This window comes from Bactrocera neohumeralis, chromosome 3 (assembly GCF_024586455.1).
Source record: "Bactrocera neohumeralis isolate Rockhampton chromosome 3, APGP_CSIRO_Bneo_wtdbg2-racon-allhic-juicebox.fasta_v2, whole genome shotgun sequence".
Taxonomy (NCBI): Eukaryota; Metazoa; Arthropoda; class Insecta; order Diptera; family Tephritidae; genus Bactrocera; species Bactrocera neohumeralis.
In genome coordinates, this window is record NC_065920.1 from 56,437,036 (window position 1) to 56,454,972 (window position 17,937).

Genomic DNA, 17,937 nt, shown 5'->3' on the forward strand with positions numbered 1-17,937 from the left:
TCGGCAACATCTATTGCAAGACAATTAATGTTAAATATATTACAGAGATCCATACAACGTCGAGCTGTCCATTGGGGATTTTCATGCTACCTGTAGCAAGCTAGCAAGCCATGTGTAGAAGTTCACGCAAGTGAGGAAAGTTCTCTGATCGCCATTCACTTGGGAGTGGCCAGAAACGATTCTTTTATACATGGCTCAAGCAGCTCACTACTTCCGGTCTTTGACCAAGTATCCTCTGGGTAGCCTAAGAACATCCGTTCGAAGGCGAGCTAAAGTGAGAAGGCGAATCATTCCCTACAAGGGTTGTGCGCTGGGTTTGGGACCCGCCACGTAAAAAAACACCCCCAGTGAAGAGCTACAACCAGCCTCGGATGAGAGACCCCCCTTTTGATGACGACCATGGCAAACGAAATAAGGACTACGAATTGAGGGCATGCACCTGGAATGTCCGGTCCCTTAATTGGGAAGGTGCCGCTGCCCAGCTGGTTGATGTGCTCGTAAAGACAAAGGCTGACATCACCGCCGTCCAAGAAATGCGATGGACGGGACAAGGACAGAGACGAGTAGGTCCTTGTGACATTTACTACAGTGGCCATAAAAAGGAGCGCAAGTTTGGTGTAGGATTCGTGGTGGGAGAGAGACTCCGTCGCCGAGTACTATCATTCACTGCGGTGAATGAACGTCTAGCTACAATCCGCATCAAAGCGAGGTTCTTCAACATATCGCTGATTTGCGCCCACGCCCCGACGGAAGAGAAGGAGGATGTGACCAAAGATGCCTTTTATGAGTGCTTGGAGCGCACTTATGAAGGCTGCCCCCGCCACGATGTCAAAATCGTGCTTGGCGACTTTAACGCCAGGGTGGGCAAAGAAGGTGTCTTTGGCACTACGGTCGGTAAATTCGGCCTCCACGACGAAACATCCCCTAATGGGTTGAGGCTGATTGACTTCGCCGGGGCCCGAAATGTGGTTATCTGTAGTACTAGATTCCAGCACAAGAAGATTCATAAAGCTACCTGGCTGTCTCCGGATCGAAAAACTGCCAACCAGATCGATCATGTTGTGATAGACGGAAGACACGTCTCCAGTGTTTTAGAGGTGCGTGCGCTCCAAGGTCCTAACATCAACTCGGACCTCTATCTTGTTGCAGCTAAGATTCGCACCCGCCTCTGTGCAGCAAAAAACGCGCGCCACCAAACACAAGGAAGGTTCGACGTCGAGAAGCTGCAATCACAACAGACAGCCGAACGATTTTCTACTCGGCTTGCACTCCTGCTCTCTGAGAGCACTCATCAACAACTCGGTATAAGGGAACTGTGGGACGGCATTTCAAACTCCTTACGTACAGCTGCATCCGAAACCATTGGTTTTCGGAAAGTGCAAAAGAACAGCTGGTACGACGAGGAGTGTCCGTGTCGCAGCGGAGAGAAAACAGGCTGCCTACCTCGCAACGTTACGATCGACCACTACACGTGCGGGATGGGATAGATACCGAGAGTTGAAGAGGGAAGCGAGACGCATTTGTAGACAGAAGAAGAAAGATGCCGAAATGCGTGAGTAGGAAGAGCTTGATAATTCTACGAAAAAATGCGGCGGCTTACGGAAGGTTTCAAGACCGGAGCGTATTCCTGTAGAACCCCCAAAGGTGATCTAGTCACTGATGCCCAGAGCATACCTAAATTATGGAGGGAACACTTCTCCAGCCTGCTGAATGGCAGTGAACGCAAAACACCAGGAGAAGGAGAACCCGATTCCCCAATCGATGACGATGGAGCAGACGTTCCATTACCCGACCATGAAGAAGTTCGAATAGCAATTGCCCGCCTGAAGAACAACAAAGCGGCAGGGGCCGACGGATTGCCGGCCGAGCTATTCAAACACGGCGGCGAAGAACTGATAAGGAGCATGCATCAGCTTCTTTGTAAAATATGGTCGGACAAAAGCATGCCCAACGATTGGAATTTAAGTGTGCTATGCCCAATCCATAAAAAAGGAGACCCCACAATCAGCGCCAACTACCGTGGGATTAGCCTCCTCAACATCGCATATAAGGTTCTATCGAGCGTATTGTGTGAAAGTTTAAAGCCCACCGTCAACAAACTGATTGGACCTTATCAGTGTGGCTTCAGACCTGGAAAATCAACAACCGACCAGATATTCATCATGCGCCAAATCTTGGAAAAGACCCGTGAAAAGAGAATCGACACACACCACCTCTTCGTCGATTTCAAAGCTGCTTTTGACAGCACGAAAAGGAGCTGCCTTTATGCCGCGATGTCTGAATTTGGTATCCCCGCAAAACTAATACGGCTGTATAAACTGACGTTGAGTAACACCAGAAGCTCCGTCAGGATCGGGAAGGACCTCTCCGAGCCGTTCGATACCAAACGAGGTTTCAGACAAGGCGATTCCCTATCGTGCGACTTTTTCAGCCTGCTTTTGGAGAAAATAGTTCGAGCCGCAGAACTAAATAGAGAAGGTACCATCTTCTATAAGAGTGTACAGCTGTTGGCGTATGCCGATGATATTGATATCATCGGCCTCAACACCCGCGCTGTTAGTTCTGCTTTCTCCAGGCTGGACAAGGAAGCACAGAAAATGGGTCTGGCAGTGAACGAGGGCAAGACGAAATATCTCCTGTCATCAAACAAACAGTCGTCGCAATCGCGACTTGGCTCTCACGTCACTGTTGACAGTCATAACTTTGAAGTTGTAGATAATTTCGTCTATCTTGGAACCAGCGTAAACACCACCAACAATGTCAGCCTAGAAATCCAACGCAAGATAACTCTTGCCAACAGGTGCTACTTCGGACTGAGTAGGCAATTGAGAAGCAAAGTCCTCTCTCGACAAACAAAAACCAAACTCTATAAGTCACTCATAATTCCCGTCCTGCTGTATGGTGCAGAGTCTTGGACGATGTCAACAACGGACGAGTCGACGTTGCGAGTTTTCGAAAGAAAAGTTCTGCGAAAGATTTATGGTCCTTTGCGCGTTAGCCACGGCGAATACCGCATTCGATGGAACGATGAGCTGTACGAGATATACGACGACATCGACATAGTTCAGGGAATTAAAAGACAGCGGCTACGCTGGCTAGGTCATGTTGTCCGGATGGACGAAAACACTCCAGCTCTGAAAATATTCGACGCAGTACCCGCCGGGGGAAGCAGAGGAAGAGGACGACCTCCACTCCGTTGGAAGGACCAAGTGGAGAAGGACCTGGCTTCGCTTGGAATATCCAATTGGCGCCACGTAGCGAAAAGAAGAAACGACTGGCGCGCTGTTGTTAACTTGGCTATAATCGCTTAAGCGGTTTCTACGCCAATTAAGAAGAAGAAGTAGCAAGCTAGTGCAAAAAAGCCGTATATTTCTTTAAAGAACAGACTGGCGCGATTGGAATTTGTGAAAATGTACATGAATTGAACGATTACCAAATCGCAAACTGTACTTTTTTCTGGCGAATCGAAGTTTAATATCATAGAATGAGATGGCCTGAAGCTGGTAGGCAGACCGAAGGGACAACGCCCAAATATATATACCAACCCCTAACAAAACTATTTAACTCATCTCTTATGCAAGGCTTATTTCCATCTATATGGAAAAAGTCATTTATAATTCCTTTGCATAAGGGTGGATTTAGGTCATCTATTGAAACCCATAGGGGAATAGCAAAGTTGTCTGCAATACCTAAGCTTTTTGAAGCAATTATAACAGACGACATAACCTTCCGGATCTCTCCACTAATTTCTTGTTCTCAGCACGGTTTTCGTAAAGGGAAATCTACTATAAATAATTTGCTTGAATTTGTATCACATGTATCAACGGGCTTTAGGGAGAATAAGAATACTGATGTTATATATACAGATTTTAGTAAAGCTTTTGATAAAGTAAACCATTCAATTCTTTTGAATAAACTTGATCTTCTTGGTTTTCAACCAATATTTCTAAAATGGGTTGCTTCTTATCTTAGTAATAGAATTCAACAAGTCTTATTTAAAGATACTTTTTCTGACATAATCAATGTTCCTTCAGGCGTTCCTCAAGGTAGCCATCTTGGTCCAACTCTGTTCTTGTTATTTATTAACGACATATCATCTGTTGTTAAGTTTTCAAAAGTTTTATTATATGCTGACGATGTAAAACTTTTTAAAACATATACTTCAAACAGTGAAAGATGTCAGTTGCAAACAGACTTAAACAACCTAGTATCTTGGTGTGATAGAAATGACATGCCATTGAACCTTAAAAAATGTAAAACGATGTGCTTTTCACGTAGAGCTGTAGACCCTACCTCATACGCAATACAAAACTTAAGGTTGGAGCAAGTATGCAGTTTTGTTGATCTGGGAGTAACTATGGACCCCAAACTTAATTCTAATCTTCATGTAACTTCCACGGTTTTTAAAGCTAAAGGCGCTCTTAGTTTTGTTAAACGTTGGTCTAAAAAATTTAGAGATCCGCTTACCACAAAAATTCTTTTTACATCTCTGGTGAGGCCTATATTGGAGTATGCTTCTATGGTTTGGAACCCTAGTTACCAAGTCCATTCGGATAAGTTAGAGTCCGTTCAAAAACAATTTTTACTTTTTGCCTTAAATCATTTGCATTGGGATTCCAGTTTAAATCTTCCCCCTTACATTAACCGTTTAAAACTTATAAATCTCCCGACACTCGCTAGTCGTAGGGAGATGCTTGGCATAATATTTCTTGTAAAACTCATGAATGGGTCAGTCTGTAGCCCATCTCTCTTATCTGATATTAATTTTAACGTTCCAGCTCGCCCTACCAGGCAGTTTAGACCCTTACTTTTAAAATTTTCTGGAACAAATTTCGAGTTAAACGAACCATTCCTCCGTATATGTCATGATTTCAATTTTCATTCCAGCACATTTGATCTAACAGACTCACTCTTTACCATTAAAAAAATTATTTTATCTACTCTTAACAAGTAACATTTAAAACTAATAAAATTGCTTTAATCTAATTCTTAATTTCGGCTGTTGAAATTTTTGTTTCTGTAGCTGAGCAGCTTAAGATCGCAACGCTTAAAACTCTCTTGCCTTTTATGACTCGGCTAATTCCGCTCGTTCGCGGATTGCGCCCCTCGCGTCGGTTGGGCGGGAGGAGGGTAATCGTTGGGTATTATTATTATTATTAAATCAACGTTATAAAACAAGCGCGGTGAAACATGGTGGAGACAATGTACTAGTGTAGGGTTGTTTTTCAAGGAATCGAATAGGGTCAATTCATCATATAAACAGTACAATAGACAAATATAAGCATAAAAATATTTTTCAGAATATTATGCTGCCGCATGTTGCAGAAGAAATGGCTGTAAAATGGAGTTATAAACATGAAAACGACCAGAAACATACTGCTATTTGTGTAAAAAAGTGGGTTTTTGATAAAAGGATTGAGGTTTTGAAGTGACTCGCACAATAACCAGATTTTAATACCATAGAGAACCAATGGGAAATTGTAGATCGAAAAATCAGACTTGAGAACTGTAAAAATAAGGCCGTTTTATACATTCAAGTAAAGGTAGCATGGAAAAGCATTTCCTGCGACACATCAAATAAATTAATTGAGTCCATGCATCGCCGATGTGCAACTGTATTGAAAAATAAGGGATACGCAACCAAATATTAAAAGAAATAATTTTTTCAATCATAAAACCATTTCGTGCTTTAGTTTTGTCGCACCAGATTTTTGGAGTTTTTCATATATTTTGAATTTTATATATTTTTTTAATAAGTTAATTTGTTTAATTTTTACTAATTCAAAAAGAAGAATTAATTAACTAGTTATAAAAATAAAAATTGAATCATTTATAAAATACTTTATGATTTTATTAATTTAAATACCGATAAGGTAGATTCTGTGCTTTAGTTTTGTCGCACACTGTATATTTTGTGATTACTTATATTTTGGCAACTTTGGTTTTGGCGGCTTTGTAGATGTCGTGCTGCGAATTGTAAGTGAAAATATATGATTACTGTACATATAATATGTATATGAAAGAGAGAGAGAGGTAGTACAAATTTATGATTAACAGCATAAATAAAACTGGTGCGTATGTCGATTTCTACCATAATCATTGGTAATTGATTATATGGATTGCCCGTAAAAGAGCATTTTTTAATTTGGTAGGACTGGCGATCTGCATCCCGGTTACCACTCATAAATAGTCTCTTTCTTTGTACAGTATATCGTGTTGTCTTACACATTTTAACAAATATATATACAGATATGAATTCTCGATCATAAACATGACGCACGAATCAAATTAGACAACCAGACTGTCGAAGTCGAAAGTTGGTATTCAAACCACATAAACACAATAATAAGAGAACAAAAGAAATAATAGGGTGATTCATTTCGAGGTTTCTTACCTTTTTAAAGAAAATACACAGAAACTTCAATTTATAGGGGAATGTTTATTATCATCCGAAAGAACATTCTTTGGTATTTGTTTCTTGAAGATTATCTCTTTCGAATGTTGGTCGTGGCTACGCCTTAGATGGTTCATTGGTTAAGTCCAATTTGCGATGACTCATTCGAGATTTTCGACTGGTAACTGGAGATCCAACGCAGGATTGCTCTTGCCAACAGGTGCTACTTCGGACTGAGTAGGCAATTGAAAAGTATAGTCCTCTCTCGACGAACAAAAGCTAAACTCTATAAGTCGCTCATAATTCCCGTCCTGCTATATGGTGCAGAGGCTTGGACGATGACAGCAACCGATGAGTCGTCGTTACGAGTTTTCGAGAGAAAAATTCTGCGAAAGATGTATGGTCCTTTGCGCATTGGCCACGGCGAACATCGCATTCGATAGAACGATGAGCTGTACGAGATATACGACGACAATGACATAGTTCAGCGAATTAAGAGACAGCGGCTACGCTGGCTAGGTCATGTTGTCCGGATGGACGAAAACACTCCAGCTCTGAAAGTATTCGACGCAATACCCGCCGGGGGAAGCAGAGGAAGAGGAAGACCTCCACTCCGTTGGAAGGACCAAGTGGAGAATATCCAATTGGCGCCACGTAGCGAAAAGAAGAAACGACTGGCGCGATGTTGTTAACTCGGCTATAATCGCGTAAGCGGTGTCTACGAAGAAGAAGAAGAAGAAGAAGAAGAAGAATTGACAAATGACACGAGGATTGGTTTGATCCAAGGGAATTGTCCGCATAGACTTTAGACTTTACATATCCTCACAAGAATAAGTCTAACGGTTTGATATCACATCATCTTGGAGGCCAATCGACCGGCCCAAACCTCACCTAGAGGAGTAGCGTCGTCTTGTTGAAACCAAATGTCGACGAGATCACGAGCCGGCACACAAACCACACCAAACCTTTGTTTTATCTGGATATATTGACAGCATTCGTCACAAATGCGAAAATTGTTCTTGTTAACATACCCATTGAGCTAGAAATAGACGTGGCCGCTAAGGAAAATTTGGCTTTAAAATAATATCTCTACGTAAAATGGGCGAAGTCGTTCCATCCGTCAGTTCTATTTGATGCAAAAAGCGGCTACTTTCCGCGGTCTTCGTGTACACACTCAGCTACGGCTTATATATTTTATTCACTGCTTGCTGGACGGGGTTTATTTGGTAGTTATCCTGTATGAATGCTTGATCTCAAGACGGGTTATGGTGTTGTGAAGTAGACCATAAGTTAAGCGAAGCGCAAGAAAAGCACTCTTTACAAATCGTAAATTTTTGTAGTAAAGTCTAACGATATGTAAACTTTGTAAAGGTTATTTAGGAGTAAGTCTTTCAATGACGAAATGCCAAACAATGCTGAACAGAAATAACCTGGCAAGACTCATGTTTGGTTTCGTAGTAATTGGATCATCCGTTAGTAGATCTTTCTTATAAAAAGAAAATTATAAAAATATAAGGAAATTCAATTCCTACCCACGATAACGTGGTTTCTTTTTTCTTGTGTAGAGATGGATACGATTTTTTTTTCATTTGCAGTGTGCCACACTAGGAATTCTTATTATACTTAAACGTAAACTTGGTGAAATAACAGTAAAAGGTATTTTAAAGTATTCCAAACTGATGCAAAATATGAATAAAACGGCTGAGATAGTTTAGATGTATACTTTTCTTTTTTTTTTTTAAATATTGCTAGGCTAAATAAAAACAGCAAAAATAATTATTTTAGTGACTTGATAATAACTAAAAATTTGTTTTGTGGGTGTTTAAATGACTTAAGCATCTCCCCGCATGTATACACCACTCTGCCTGGGAAAAACTGGCGCACCCTAGGACAACACCAACACACTCAGCCAGCGATCACCGCACGACGTCAGCATCAACCTAACAAAAAGGAAATGGACAATCGCTTACGGACAATTCGCACGTCAACATTCGTCACATACACTTCGCACCCCATTTTTCGTTGTTTTTTCGACAACCAACCCGCGCGCTTCACTTAACTCTCGGCGTTTAAGAATTAATTCGACTGAAATCCTGCACAGCGTCTAATTTTCATTTGGATACGTTTCATTTATTCGATTGTATCTGGGCATGTAGCGAATGCCTTTAAATACTTATCAAACATTTTTTTTTATTCGGTGAAGTGTTAAAATTAATCTTTTTTAATAAATTAAATTGTTTTAAAAAATATAAGAGTACCTAGTAGAGAAGTGACAAAGTAAATACAAAGTAATTTAATGTAGCCAATTTTAGTAAAGTGAAAATTAAACAATTCAACTGATAATAAATGCTATGTATACATAAAATATATATCAAATAAGCATAGAGTATTTTAATTTTTCTATCTGTGGTAAAGGCTCCCTTGGGAAGCTTTTCAACACAAAAGTGCCTATTATACAAATTGCTTGATAAAGCATGCAGTACATATGTATGTATATGTGAAACAATTGCAATACTATTCTTTCTCACTCATAAAGAAAAATATATATATGTATTTTAGCATATTAAGTACATTTTTAGGTCAACTTTTATGCGCGTTGTGAAGCCTGCGGCTAACGGCTACTACAAATGTACATATGCTTAACTCTGCCTAGGGGTTGAGCAAAAGACAGCAACTAAGTTACACCACTGAAACGCCTTTGATAATAAATTATGTGTGTTATTGCAACAAATTAGCAAAAAGAGAAGTATTTTTGGCTATTGGTTAAAAAAGCGCATGTTTCGCTGCGAGAAAAAATAAATCTTGTAAAGGCATTCGATGATATTTTTGTCTGTATTTTGGCTACACCCTGATCAGCTTATATTATATATTATAAATCGAAGTTAACGTTGTTTTACTTTGTTTGGTTCAGCATTGAGATGTATCTTTGGGAAATTTTTTGTAGATACGAAATAGCTTAATACTTTCTGTATTTGCTAGTCAACTGCATGTACTTTATTATATCATTGAGTGAAATTTAAGAAAGTTTCCTTATACTTCAAACCCTTTTGTGAACATGTATGCATATAATCAAACATTTTTGATGCAAAACATTTTAGGCCCATTTTACCTTGTTTTATGACTTACAGTAATTTTCGTCCACTTAAATTTCCCGCTTCCATAAAAAATGCATGTCAAGTTCGCTGAGAACTTTGAATCACATGTAAACTTCGGTAGTGTTAGTAAATGTATATTTGTATGTGGTAGTTAATATTTAAAAAATATAAATTTGTTTTAATTAAAGTTAGTAGCCAACGAAATGGAAGTTAATACTTTTCCGACAGCCTTGCTCAAGTGGTAAGCAAGTGTGTGAGAAAGCTAAACCCCACGAAGCAAAATTTTCTACGCTAACACTATGTAATGCAAATGCATTCCGAATTTGCAAGTAGAAGTGGTAATACGTGCAGTAGTGAATATATGTACAGATGTTTAAGTTGCTACTATGAACCCGGTATTTAAAAGGGTAAATTTATTAATGAAATTTCATTGATATTGTTAGATGTGTTGACCAGTGACAGTGTTGTTACATATAGTTATTTTTATTTTTTATTTAATCTCCTGTAAAACAACAAAGTTCAAAACATCAGTGGTTACTAGGAAATAACAGTTGCGAAACAAAATCTTTAATGAAGGGAAACCAAGCCCCAAATGAAAAAATTATTGCTAACTATAGGGCAAGATAACTGAGTCTTCCAATAAAAAAAATTGTGTTTCTAAGAAAGAGATACCCTTAAAGATTTAATAAACCTTTCACAGGCAAACATTTCATTAATTTCTTTAACATTCATAAAAGGTTTTAAATGGGTTACATTAATGTAAATTTCTCTAATCGGTGACGATGGGGCAGACGTTTCATTGTCCAAACAAGAAGAAGTTTCAATAACAATTACCCGTCTAAAGAACAACAAAGCAAAAAAATACCAAATTCTACAAGTTACTCATCATCTTACACCTACTATATGGTGTAAATGCATGGACAATGACAACATCTGATGAGTCGGCATTTCGAATTTTCGAGAGAAAGGTTCTGCGGAAGATCTATAGTTTTTTGCGCATTGGCAATGTCGAATACCGCAGTCGATGGAACGAAAAGTTGTATGAGATATAAGACGACATTGACATACAAGGTCTGTCGCAAAAGAAACAGAACTTTTTAAATAAAACTGTTTCTGGTGGCGGCACCTATTAGTGAGTATATGAAATAAAAAGTTTGATCTCTTGTTGACATTTCGTGAAAACTGTAAGACAATTGGATAACTACAATCGATGTTATCGATCAAAAAGTGACTGCAGCTTTTGAATGTTAAATTTTGTTTTAAACTTTTGAAAAAGTTTACTGAAACATTTCAAATGATGAAAAAAGTTTATGGTGATCAGTTCCTATCCCGTAGTAATGTGCATGAGCGGTTTAAGCGATTCCAAGAAGGTCGTGAGGACCTCTGTGACGATCAGAAGTCGGTCGTCTTCAGAAGTCAAAAATAAAGACAATGTTGAATTGTTTTTACTATTCTGAGGGTATTGTACACCGAGAGTTCGTCCCACCTTACCAAACGATTAATGCTGTGTTTTACCTTGGTGATATTAAGCGTCTTTTGTCACGCATTCGTCGTGCTCGACCACAATACCGTGCGGCAAGGTCCTGGCGCCTGTTGCACGATAATGCGCCGTGTCATCGGTCGACGCTTGTCACTGATTTTTTGACAAAAAACTCCATATTAACCATTAATCACTCACCCTACTCACCTGATCTGGCACCCTGTGATTTTACCTATTTGGAAAACTTCATTTGCCCATGAAAGGACACTGGTTTCAGGACATTTCAGCTATCCAAAAGGCGAGGACCGATATTCTCAAGAGCATTCCGAAAAATGACCTTAAACACTCATTTGAAATGCTAATTGACCGGACTAAACGCTGTATCGAAGCACAAGGAAACTACTTTGAAGAAAAAAATTTAAATTTTGAAAAATATTAATTTTTTGATGTTTTTTTTAACAGTCCTCTTCCTTTTGCGACAGACCTTGTAGTTCAGCGAATTAAAAACCAGCGGGTACGCTGGCTAGGTAATGTCGTGTGAATATGTGAAAATACCAGGTGAAAAAGAACGTGACTACACTTGATATCTTAATTTGGCGCCAAACAGCGAAAACAGCTTAGCGCGCTGTTGTAAACGCGGCTTTAACTGTGTAAGCGGTGTTTGCGCTTGTAAAGAATAAGAATGTTTTCTATTACTTTTTTAAAAACATTTGCACAAACGAAATATAATTTTTAAATAAATGTGAATGATTTGTTATTTCCAATTACGTAATTTACAAATTGCATGTTACAATTTCACTTAAGATTAAGAGATAAATACCCGAATTATTGTTAAATTATTTACTCACTTGGCTATTATATTATATAATATTTTTTAGGTAATCACTGAGCATTGTGCGGAGTACACTTCGTGATAACACGCAATGGCCGCACTTCCACAGACTCGATATACAAGTAGACACATATCCTACACTCGTATTTTCATGTACAGGACGTTCGACTAATATTACCACGTAGAGAACAAACATAATACTTGTCATTTACAATTGATGAACAAGTAAACGCTTGCCATTAATTTCTTCGTTACTTTATGTGAAATCTTCTTCTTCTTAATTGGCGTAGACACCGCTTACGCGATTATAGCCGAGTTAACAACAGCGCGCCAGTCGTTTCTCCTTTTCGCTACGTGGCGCCAATTGGATATTCCAAGCGTAGCCAGGTCCTTCTCCACTTGGTCCTTCCAACGGAGTGGAGGTCTTCCCCTTCCTCTCCTTCCCCCCGCGGGTACTGCGTCGAATACTTTCAGAGCTGGAGTGTTTTCATCCATCCGGACAACATGACCTAGCCAGCGTAGCCGCTGTCTTTTAATTCGCTGAACTATGTCAATGTCGTCGTATATCTCGTACAGCTCATCGTTCCATCGAATGCGAGATTCGCCGTGGCCAACGCGCAAAGGACCATAAATCTTTCGCAGAACTTTTCTCTGGAAAACTCGCAACGTCGACTCATCAGTTGTTGACATCGTCCAAGCCTCTGCACCATATAGCAGGACGGGAATTATGAGCGACTTATAGAGTTTGGCTTTTGTTCGTCGAGAGAGGACTTTACTTTTCAATTGCCTACTCAGTCCGAAGTAGCACCTGTTGGCAAGAGCAATCCTGCGTTGGATTTCTAGGCTGACATTGTTGGTGGTGTTAATACTGGTTCCTAAATAGACGAAATTATCTACAACTTCAAAGTTATGACTGTCAACAGTGACGTGAGTGCCAAGTCGCGAGTGCGACGACTGTTTGTTTGATGACATGAGATATTTCGTCTTGCCCTCGTTCACTGCCAGACCCATTTGTTTTGCTTCCTTGTCTAGTCTGGAGAAAGCAGAACTAACGGCGCGAGTGTTAAGGCCGATGATATCAATATCATCGGCATACGCCAGCAGCTGTACACTCTTATAGAAGATGGTACCTTCTCTACTAAGTTCTGCAGCTCGAACTATTTTCTCCAGAAGCAGGTTGAAAAAGTCACACGATAGGGAATCGCCTTGTCTGAAACTTCGTTTGGTATCGAACGGCTCGGAGAGGTCCTTCCCGATTCTGACGGAGCTCTTCGTGTTGCTCAACGTCAGTTTACACAGCCGTATTAGTTTTGCGGGGATACCAAATTCAGACATCGCGGCATAGAGGCAGCTCCTTTTCGTGCTGTCGAAAGCAGCTTTGAAATCGACGAAGAGGTGATGTGTGTCGATTCTCCTTTCACGGGTCTTTTCCAAGATTTGGCGTATGGTGAATATCTGGTCGGTTGTTGATTTTCCAGGTCTAAAGCCACACTGATAAGGTCCAATCAGTTTGTTGACGGTGGGCTTTAATCTTTCACACAATACGCTCGATAGAACCTTATACGCGATGTTGAGGAGGCTAATCCCACGGTAGTTGGCGCAGATTGTGCAGTCTCATTTTTTATGGATTGAGCATAGCACACTTAAATTCCAATCGTTGGACATGCTTTCGTCCGACCATATTTTACAAAGAAGCTGATGCATGCTCCTTATCAGTTCTTCGCCGCCGTGTTTGAATAGCTCGTCCGGAAATCCGTCGGCCCCTGCCGCTTTGTTGTTCTTCAGGCGGGCAATTGCTATTCGAACTTCTTCATGGTCGGGTAATGGAACGTCTGCTCCATCGTCATCGATTGGGGAATCGGGTTCGCCTTCTCCTGGCGTTGTGCATTCTCTGCCATTCAGCAGGCTGGAGAAGTGTTCCCTCCATAATTTAAGTATGCTCTGGGCATCAGTCACTAGATCACCTTTGGGGGTTCTACAAGAGTATGCTTCGGTCTTGAAACCTTCTGTAAGCCGCCGCATTTTTTCCTAGAATTTTCGAGCATTACCCCTGTCGGCCAGCTTATCAAGCTCTTCATACTCACGCATTTCGGCCTCTTTCTTCTTCTGTCTACAAATGCGTCTCGCTTCCCTCTTCAATTCTCGGTATCTATCCCATCCCGCACGTGTTGTGGTCGATCGTAACGTTGCGAGGTAGGCAGCCTGTTTTCTCTCCGCTGCGACACGGCACTCCTCGTCGTACCAGTTGTTCTTTTGCACTTTCCGAAAACCAAGGGCTTCGGATGCAGCTGTACGTAAGGAGTTTGAAATGCCGTCCCACAGTTCCCTTATACCGAGTTGTTGATGAGTGCTCTCAGAGAGCAGGAGTGCAAGCCGAGTAGAAAATCGTTCGGCTGTCTGTTGTGATTGCAGCTTTTCGATGTCGAACCTTCCTTGTGTTTGTTGGCGTGCGTTTTTTGATGCACAGAGGCGGGTGCGAATCTTGGCTGCAACAAGATAGTGGTCCGAGTCGATGTTAGGACCTCGGAGCGCACGCACATCTAAAACACTGGAGACGTGTCTTCCGTCTATCACAACATGATCGATCTGGTTTCGATCCGGAGACAGCCAGGTAGCTTGATGAATCTTCTTATGCTGGAGTCTAGTACTACAGATAACCATATTTCGGGCCCCGGCGAAGTCGATCAGCCTCAACCCATTTGGGGATGTTTCCCTGGCGTTAAAGTCGCCAAGCACGATTTTGACATCGTGGCGGGGGCATCTCTCATAAGTGCGTTCCAAGCACTCATAAAAGGCATCTTTGGTCACATCGTCCTTCTTATCCGTCGGAGTTGAAGAACCTCGCTTTGATGCGGATTGTGGCTAAACGTTCATTCACCGGAGTGAATGATAGTACTCGGCGACGGAGTCTCTCTCCCACCACGAATCCCACACCAAACTTGCGCTCCTTTATATGGCCACTGTAGTAAATGTCACAAGGACCTACTCGCCTCAGTCCTTGTCCCGTCCATCGCATTTCTTGTACGGCGGTGATGTCAGCCTTTATTTTCACGAGGACATCAACCAGCTGGGCAGCGGCACCTTCCCAATTAAGGGACCGGACATTCCAGGTGTATGCCCTGATATCGTTGTCCTTATTTCGTTTGCCAAGGTCGTCATCAAGAGAGGGGTTTCTCATCCGAGGCTGTTTGTCGTTTTTCATTAGGCTAGGCTTTTTACGTGGCGGGTCCCAAACCCAGCGCACAACCCTATGAAGGGGATGTTTCGCCTTCTCACTTTAGCTCACCTTCGAACGGATGTTCTTAGGCTACCCAGAGGATACTTGGTCAAAGACCGGAAGTCGTGAGCTGATTGAGTCATATGTAAAGGAATCGTTTCTGGCCACTCCCAAGTGAATGGCGATCAGAGAACATTCCTCACTTGCGTGAACTTCTACACATGACCCCATCCTTTATGTGAAATACTCGTTATTAAGTGCGCGAAAAACAGTAAAAAGAAAGGGAAATTGCGTAACTACAACAATTTTCATTTTGTAGAGTATTACTGCGTAAACTCATGTTTTGTTTTATTTGGTCACTTGGCTTAATTAAGATTTATATGATACAAGGTTTGTAATTTTAAATTTAAGCGCCTCTGCAAATTTGTATTGGATACTAAACGGTTTGCCGATCTCTAAGTCCGAACACGGGAGTTCGATTTTCAATGGCTTCACAAAGGACTACTTCTTAGTCCATGTGCGATCTCTGATCAGCCATCTTACCTAACCTAACCTAACCTAACCTAAGGTTTGTAATACTGTAGCAACGCCAGCAACATGGTAACTAAAAAAAAGATAATTCAAAGTGTTAGTACGTTTGAAGTACATAAGCTGAAATAATGAGCATACATAGTATAGAACACCGAAATAGTTATCTGCTTATTTATGTTTCCGCTATTATACGTACATTTAATATTTTTCGTAACTGTAAGCTTTTTATTTTATATTCAAACTTAAATTAAATGATGATGAAAATTCTTAATGAAAAATATTGTAGTATAATATTTAATGCTCAGTTAATTCTTATTTTGTCATTTAAGGATGTTGTCTGTTTCTCCGAATTTTATAACCTCCTAAAAATAAAAATATTCTGGTTTTAGAGATATTCTGAATATGAAAGAAACATAAAACTATCTTATGCCAACTTCATATACTGAGTTATCAGAATGGGAGCGAATATTTCTTTTGATAAATAGTTTATAAAAGAAAAAGGTTTCAGAAAATATAGAACCAATATCAATATGTGCAAAAAAAGATAATTAATAAACCGACATTTTGCAACTACTAGAGTCATTATCACACTATTCGTAAAAGTGGACACACATAACATTTTCGTTTAGATTTATGCTATAAATAATTGTTTGCAGATTTGTGAGTTTAGCGAAAATCACATTCATCGTCCAAAAAAGTTTGGTAGTGTTGATAAGTAAGAATCTTTATTGCAAGGTTGAATAGTGAAGACAGTAATAAATGAATTAATTGAAGAAAGCAAAGATTGGAACTACGTTCTTTTACACTATGTAAAATAATTTAAGCCATCTAACTTTTTGCAAAGAGTATTTTTAGTTAATTTTGTTGCCTTCTGACCTTCTCCAGGTTTTAGAACTTTTAAGATCAGAGTTAATACAAGCTGTAGACAGTTGAGTAACGCCTGGCGTGTGATGACCTTAATTTTTTATCTTTTTATCTTTATGAGTACAGTTATGAGTTATGCCTATTCGTTTTTTAATAAGACGTCGATAATTAAGAGTACAGTTTTCGAAGAGCAGACGAGCGTTTAAACTAATTCGTAGAATAAATATTAGAAATATAAAATACACAGAATGTTGTGGTAATTTGGAAGTTGGTAGACTCGTATACATATGCAACCGAATATTATTTGATGGGTTTTTGTAACTGGAAAAGTGTGTGTAAATGTGAACATTTTTTTTTAATGCAGGATAGTTTCAATGAAAATCTGTTAAAGCTACCATGGAAGCATGCAGCCACAGTGATAAACAGTAACAAAGTTCAATCAAACAAAAGGCAAACCCAAAAGGTATGAGACGATTTAGCGAAACTGTTTGAAAAAGCTAATGATTGTGTAACTGCTTTAAGTAGAAGCCGAGCAGGACATGCAAAATTAAACATAATTTTTAATCGAAAAGCAAAAGTTTTAATGAATGGCAGAGTTCCAAACTTTAGGTGGCTGAACATTTAGTGACTCAACTAAATATTATGTGAACTAAGTTGCCGTTGCTAAAAAGATCTAAGCATCTTTCCTGCTCTCCATGTTTCCTTTGTCATTGTTTCTTTATGGTGGCAAGCTGTTAATTAAGGGATTAATTTTTGTGGAGAAGTTTTAAATAAATATCGGGTGTTTTTTAAGAGCTTGATAACTTTTTTTTTAAAAAAAACGCATAAAATTTGCAAAATCTCATCGGTTCTTTATTTGAAACGTCGGATTCGGAAAGTCCAATCAAGAAATTTTCAGTGAATGGGCCCTAGAAAAGTTGGCAGAAAATCCGCTTTTTTATCGACAAATTTTGTTCAGCGATGAGGCTCATTTCTGGTTGAATGGCTACGTAAATAAGCAAAATTGCTGCATTTGGGGTGAAGAGCAACCAGAAGCCGTTCAAGAACTGCCCATGCATCCCGAAAAATGCACTGTTTGGTGTGGTTTGTACGCTGGTGGAATCATTGGACCGTATTTTTTCAAAGATGCTGTTGGACGCAACGTTACGGTGAATGGCGATCGCTATCGTTCGATGCTAACAAACTTTTTGTTGCCAAAAAATGGAAGAACTGAACTTACATGTGGTTTCAACAAGATGGCGCTACATGCCACACAGCTCGCGATTCTATGGCCATTTTGAGGGAAAACTTCGAGAGAACAATTCATCTCAAGAAATGAAAGATTTAACGCCTTTAGACTATTTTTTGTGGGGCTACGTCAAGTCTAAAGTCTACAGAAATAAGCCAGCAACTATTCCAGCTTTGGAAGACAACATTTCCGAAGAAATTCGGGCTATTCCGGCCGAAATGCTCGAAAAGTTGCCCAAAATTGGACTTTCCGAATGAACATTTAAATGAAATTATCTTCAAAAAGTAAATGTCATG